The sequence below is a fragment of the Pogona vitticeps genome, chromosome 3, assembly GCF_051106095.1.
Source record: "Pogona vitticeps strain Pit_001003342236 chromosome 3, PviZW2.1, whole genome shotgun sequence".
In the NCBI taxonomy this organism is placed as follows: Eukaryota; Metazoa; Chordata; class Lepidosauria; order Squamata; family Agamidae; genus Pogona; species Pogona vitticeps.
The window spans coordinates 1,479,317-1,486,724 of NC_135785.1; the positions used below are offsets into that span (position 1 = coordinate 1,479,317).

At 48.3% G+C, this 7,408-nt stretch overlaps 1 long non-coding RNA gene across 1 annotated transcript in view; it reads left to right on the forward strand.

The window, feature by feature from the left end:
• The window catches only part of LOC144587954 (uncharacterized), a 494,427-nt gene that overhangs the window by 36,970 nt on the left and 450,049 nt on the right, over nt 1-7,408 (forward strand). The gene's annotated exons all lie outside the window — the stretch shown is intronic.

The window sequence follows — 7,408 nt, forward strand, 5'->3', positions numbered from 1 at the left end:
GTGGACTCACCTCCTTCTATTACCATCTCCACACAAGAATTGGAGGTTGTTCATGACTTTGTGTACCTGGGCTCAACCATCTCTGACACCCTGTCTCTGGATGTCGAGCTGGATAAATGCATTGGCAAAGCAGCCACCATGTTCTCTAGACTCACAAAGAGAGTATGGCTCAATAAGAAGCTGACGACACATACAAAGATCCAGGTCTATAGAGCCTGTGTCCTAAGCACACTCCTGTACTGTAGTGAGTCCTGGACCATTTGTGCCCGGCAGGAGAGGAAGCTGAACACCTTCCATATGCGTTGCCTCCGACGGATTTTTGGTATCACCTGGCAGGACAAAGTTCCAAACAGAGTAGTCCTAGAACGAGCTGGAATTTTCAGCATGAACACATTACCGAAACAGCGACGTCTACGTTGGCTTGGGCACGTTGTGAGAATGGCTGATGGTCAGATTCCAAAGGATCTCCTGTATGGAGAATTAGTGCAGGGAAATCACCCCAGAGGGAGACCACAGCTGCGATACAAGGATATCTGCAAGCGAGATCTGAAGGCCTTAGGAATAGACCTCAACAAATGGGAAACCCTGACATCTGAGCGTTCAGCCTGGAGGCAGGCATTGCATCACGGCCTCTCCCAATTTGAAGAGACCCTTGCCCAGCAGGCTGAGGCAAAGAGGAAGTCACAAAAGCAGCAAAACCAGGGAGCTGGACAGGGGACAAACTGGATTTGTCTTCAGTGTGGAAGAGACTGTCACTCTCGAATCGGCCTCCTCAGCCACACTAGACGCTGTTCCAAGTCCTCCATACAGAGCATGGTACCATAGTCTTTCGAGACAGAAGGATGCCTAACTAAATAGGTACCACCACAGTGGGAAGATCACGGCGTTCTGTGTCTAGTCGCGCTGGCCACGTGACCATGGAAACTGTCTACGGACAAACGCTGGCTTTATGGCTTAGAGACGGGGATGAGCACCGGGCCCTAGAGTCGGACACGACTGGACTAAAGGGGAACCTTTACTTAGATTTTGGCTTTGATGAGAGGTTGAGATTTTGAGGTTGGAGAAGCAGTGGGTATATCTGAAAAGATAGTGTGAGGCTGAGAAGTCTGTGTGGCTTTCATGATAGGGGATACAGGACGGAGGGAGTGTTCCAACAGGAAAGACCTGAGGCACTGTTGCTGGAGTTTGAGAGCCTGTTTTGTAAGGTTTCTACAGAATTGACACAAAGACGGTTGGTGTGATTCTCCGAGACAAAAAGGCAGGAGTTGCGTCCGTCAGAGAGGGGGATATTATTAGGGAACGAAGTGCACCACTTAAAGGGCCCTGTAGGGGCCATAAAATGGTGGGAAGGAAGGGGAAGGGGGCGGTAGGAAGAGCGAATACAGATAGAAAATATCTCACTGATCTCCTTTTATTTTTCTTTCTTTAACAGTTGAAGAGAAGATAATGGTGAATGGAGAGCTGAAACCTCAGCGGTGGCAAGAAGGAACTGAGGCAATCGCCAGGATGGGTGCACCATGTGTAGCGGGGGGGGGGGGGTGGTCCTGGCAAATACAGGATAAAGCTGTAGAACATTCTGGAAACCTCCACGCAAGCGCAGATTAATCTCTATAGTGTGCATTCACAGAGACCTCGATCTAGAAGTTTCTGAGGGATGGCACCGTCTGACCACTTATGAGGGCCCCCAGAGGCTCACCCCAGTTTTTCCTCTCATGACAAAACTGGAACCCTGTGAAAACTTCCCTCAGGATCCATAATGTTTCTGAGATCCCATCAGCCTTGGCAACAGGAACTAGAGGGCGATTCCACGCCTTTAGAGTCACCCTGGTTTCAACGAAGCCCTTAAATATGATGGAAGTATATAGATTAAATCCTGAATTCCATCCTGTTCTGTTGCCCTGACTCCATGTTTAAAGTTCTGATAGAAGACGTGAGAGGGGATGAGTAAGCTTACTAACGTGTAGGAAAAGATATTATGGGAAGCGATAAATAAATCCCAGCATCACCATGGCAACCCCTCACAACTACCACGATCCTCTTTTCTCGGCCTGGCGTTCCACAGAAGGTGTTAACTGTCCACGGTTCTCCTTAAGAGCCAGGCAAGGCGCCTCATCCTGCTAAGCCCGTAAGCGCTTGCTGCCTGCTGTGCTTTGCATTCCTTCGCTGTAGGAGGCGTCTCCATGAGGTTCCCAAAGATGCCTTCAATTTACATTTAATGAGGCCGTCCGCAGAAGCGAAGCACAATAAAACATATGCAGATATAGAGAACTGGGGAGACCACGTAGAGCAGCCATGAAACCCTTCCGATCAAGAGAGGGCTGGAAGGGAGATGCCCGTCATCTGGGCACCCCACGGGGACCGGGGGAACAGAGGTCCCTTTGGTGGCCAGGATGACGTCTGCTCCCTGCTGGGGAAAGAGCTTAGGAAAGTAACTTTGGGGAAGGGAGTTCTGAGAACAGCCGCCCCCAAAAGTAGCTGTTCCCCAGCCTTGCACTTGGGGAGGACATGACTATCCACCATGACAAATAGTCTAAAGATTTTTGTTGAGGGAGCCGAGGGAGGACTCTCCAGCCTCCATAAGAAGTCTCACCTCCAGGGCAAGACTGAGGCACCCAGCTGTTTCCCCCTCCCAAAAAAAGTGGGTTTTTCCCCAGAACGTGTGCAAGATTTCTCGGGACAAAATCAGTTCCTTTTCCCCCACTATGAAGCTAAGCTCACAGGTGGGGCAAGCACAGCGACGGCAGCCCATAAAGACACAAACAACCCACCAAGGAGAGTTCTGTTCGTAATCTATGAAACAAGATGACAGCAGTTGTGAGTTTGAATCCCCGCAAGGACTCCATGATCCAGAGGAGGGTCCCTTCCGCCCTAAGATTGTGGCTGTTGTTGTTATCCTTGTCCTTACCAGCAAGTAAGAAAAATGCAACATAAATTCCTATCCAAACACCTCTGGAGAGACCTTCAAAAGCCTTTTTGAAAGTAACTTTCAGAAGTTACTAGGTGTTATATTTACCCTTGACAAGCAACTCTGTATCTGCTAGTTACATTGCCTGTTAACTAGAAGCAACAAGTTACGTGTAACTATGTCAGTTTTTAACGAACTGCTTCAAAGCTCTTGACAACAGTCACTGAAGATGTCCATTTTACCCTAAGTACAAAAATGCAGGAAAACAGTCTAAAAACATTTCACAAACTCCTGGATGCCCAGAAAAATGAATCTCACCATCACAGGGTAGGGAAACATTTGTTATGTTTTTGGATTAAAAGATTGTCATCCAGAGGAAGGGCAGGATCTGTTCCCGGTCACCCCAGAGTCCAGGACATGTTAGAATGAGCTCAAGCATCAGGAAGTCAGATTTCGGCTGAATATCAGGAAAAAAAACATCTTAATTGTTAGAGCAGTACAACAACAGAAGGAATGACCTCAAGGGGAGGTGGTGAGGGCTCCAACGCTGGAGGAATTCAAGAGAAAATGGGAGCACCATCGGTCAGATCTGTTTTGATCTGGATTGCTGCAGTCTTGCAGAAAGCAAGAGGCAAGGCCCTTGGATTTCTTCCTCAGATTCCAGCCCAACGACAGAGATTTTAGCTTTTTCTGTGGCCTGGTTCACCTCTCTCTCTTCTGCATCCCAGAAGACTATGGTCCGTTCCGTCCAAAGTCCCCATCATTTCTAAGCCGTAGGCACTGCGTGGAGTTTGCTGAGGTGCGATACGAATGGAGGAAGACGTGCAAGATGGGCCCCCTCTTCGGGACGCGCTCCTTCCTAAATGCCGATCAAGAGTTTCATTGCTTTGAGTCTTCACAAATCCCAGCTGCAAGTCTAGGCTGCAACATCATCCTTACATTTGAAGACTGAAATAAGATCAGACTACCTTGGCAGCACCCTCACAGAAAGCAACAATATATGGAAGGGGGGGGAAGCAGAATCACCCCCACTCCCCACCCCTGGTGGTCGTCTAACTGTTAGTGGCCTATAAAGGTATCCCCTCTCGCCTCCTCTTGCATTACGGAGGATGAGGTCTGGAAATCCTCCCAAATCAATGGGGGTGGTGCCACCATGTGGCCAAGGAATATACTACATGGCATTACTCTCTCCCCCCCCCCCCATTTTTCCCCGCTTATTACAATTCCTTGTTCCAAAAAGGTGATGCTGTGCAGATCCAGAGGTGTAAAAGAAAACCTAAATGCCAGCAACCTCAGATGAGCAAGTGCCTTTTATTAGCACCAGCTGTAAGTACGCCACATTTTTCCCAGACTTTCAAAGTCTATCTACCCTGTTTCCCCGAAAATAAGACCTAACCTGAAAATAAGCCCTAGTAGGATTTTTCAGGATACTCCTAATATAAGCCCTACCCCAAAAATAAGCCCCAGTTAAGTGAAACCCTGCCCTCCACCCTTGTGCAGCAACCAGAAGAAGATAACAGGACAGTCTTTGAATAAATGTAGATGGTTGTACATGAAAAAAATAAAACATCCCCTGAAAATAAGCCCTAATGTGTTGTGGTTTTTTTTTTTTTTGAGCAAAAATTAATATAAGACCCTGTCTTATTTTCAGGGAAACATGGTATGTAACCCTTCAGCAGGATAGAAGGTAAAAACTGGGGAGAAGCAGAGTTATCAAAGAGAGGAAAAAAGGCAGAGGAATTCAAATGTACAGCCTGGTGCTCCAAACCATCACTCCAGCAAAATTACAAGTTGGAAAGAGATACAGTGGACCCTCTACTTACAGAATTAATCCATATTGGAATGGTGGCTGCAAGTCAAAAAGTCTGTAGGTCGAGTCTCCATTGACCTCCAAAGCATTGAAAATCGATTAATCCCGTAACTGGCCGTTTTTGTTCCATTTTGGAACAAAATGGGGTTTTTGGGTTGTTGTTTTTTTCTGGTCTATAGGTTGATTCTCCGGCTGCAAACCTAAATTTTGCAGCCAGAGAAGTCTGTAACTCGAAGAGTCTGTAAGTCAAGCCATCTGTAAGTCGAGGGTCCGCTGTATGAGAACGTTAGTGTGTTTCTACACTGGCACATCACAATCAGTGTAAAGTACATGTCAAGAAGTTAGCCTGGGCCTTGGCTCTTGAATGCTGGAGATTACAACTTGAAACAGAGCAGTAAATGCCTGTGGTAACTTCTTAATTAAAGCAAAAGCGTCCTGCTTATATATTGCCCCATAGCATTTAAAAGCACTCTCTGGATGGTTTACAATTTAATTATGCAGGCTATACACAATGCACGCACACACATCCCCCCCAGCAAGATGGCTACTCAATTTACCGCCCTTGGAAGGATGCAAGGGCCGAATTAACCAACCTGGGCCTGCTGGGACGGGACTCAGGTTGTGAGCAGAGTCTTGAATGCAGCACTACAGTTTAACCCCTGTGCTACAAGGCTCTACTGTACCATAAGGGGATAATCAATGGCACTTTATCTCCAAGACTCAAACCCCCAGGTTGTGCCAGTCTAATCTCCTCTTTTCCGGGTCCAATCACAAGCTTTTAGAGAAATCTGTGGATTTAGCACGTCTTGGGTTTCAGCAAGGTAGGTGGGGCCCGTCAGCCTTGGAAGGCAGCCCATCTAGGAGAAGGAAAACTCCGATTTCAAACCTCCACTGCCTTGTGGCTATATCCATTCATGGAAAAGGCTTCAGGAGTTAACCTCGAGGCAAAATCCAGAGCCGGAGTCCCGGAGGCAGTTTGTGTCATTCTGGCAACTCCTGCGACATCGCTGGAACCAGTTGTATTGGCTCTTGCCTTTCCATTGGACTATTTCAAAGACATGGAGAGGAGGGAATTTGATGCTTGGGTAACAGCCTATCCTCCATATTATTTTACCCAGGCTTTGTGCTCTGGAGAGGACACGCCAGCTTCGCATACAGCGTCGAAACAACACGGAAAGGGATGGTCACTCTCAAATTGGCCTCCTCAGCCCCACTAGACGCTGTTTCAAGTCCTCCCTACAGAGCATGTTACTATATTCTCTCAAGAATGAAGGATGCCTAACATGGGGGGGTTTCAGCAAAGGCTTCTAACGAGACCCACCTTGCCAACCCAGCCAAATGCAGACTCGACAATGCTACTTTGAGATGGATTTGTAGCTGGTTGAATTGTAATTTTACAGTTTCTTTTCTAGGTGCAGAACGTGCATCCGCCCTAAGTGGCAGAGAAGGAGAGAAGGAACCTCACGCGGACCAAGTGCCGTGTGTGTGTGTTTGCTGCGTCTCATGTGCTGACAATGAGGCAGACGGAGAAAATTGTGCTTTTGAACCAGAGGGCAGAAGCTTGTAGTGCTCAGCTGTTAAAAAGGAACGAGAAACACAATTCTCTTCACGGTTTCCCCTTCTCAGAAATCAGTTGCTTTTTTCTAAGAGAATCAAAAGCTGCCACTCTTATCATGAGCTTGGAACCAAAACTGGGACTGAATTCACTTTGAAAAGGATTTTTCCAAGCTGAGTGGCCATTCCCAAATGAAAGGTGCCCCTCTCACCTGGGGGGAGGGGGTGTCATGTGAGCATTTAATGGGCCGATACCTCCCTGAGGGAGGCCCCCCCGTTGCGCTTGCACTGACCGAACCATTCTCCAGTGGCACTTGGGTGGCGCCGCATCCCCACACATGACTCCCTCTGAGGTTCTCAAAACGGCAAGGATGGTTCAAGGTGCCCCAGGGTCTCTGAAACTCCCCATCTTCCTCCTCCTGCTCAAAGTGGGGCTCCTTCCAGACAGGGTGAACACCGGCTCCTGGACGACAGGAGCAAGGCACATGCTCAGCTTCCATGCACCAGATGATGTCCTGACCATGTGCATCCCAAGACTTTTTGCTGAGGCAAAGGAGAAGACTAATCCATGTGCGGAAGCCGACTGGGCTGGAGATGGGGCAGTATCCTCCAGCAGGCTAGCTTATAGGGACCAGAATAGGCCCTGTGGGTGCAAATGCTCAAAGGGGAGGGTGGTGGTGGTTCAGGAGGAGCAGTGGAGTTTGTTCCCCCACCTCTGAACCCTTTCCATCTGAGAGGATTTGCCTCACTCTTGTCTGAGGAGAGACACGTTCCAGTCCATGGCATACCCTTGTGGGTTCCCAGCAAAGTCTGGTAACCTTTCCCTTTGGACTACGACTCCCAAAATCCCCTAGCCGACACAAAAGATCCTAGCACTTGCTGGTGAACAGAATTATCTTTTCCATGATCTGCTCACAGGGGGTCTCTGCTGAAGGCAGGCTGCCTCACCCCACCTGTCCATGAATGGGCTCAGGTGAGCTCCATCCTGGTCAGAGAGATCAGAACTGTAAAGTTTCTAAATGGAACAGGTGCTTTACCACTTGAAAAACCAGATACCGACTACAATGCAAGTTAGACCCGCCCCAACTTACCAGCCCCAGGGGGGTTCCTGAACCGACCATTTGTCCAAAATCCCGCCC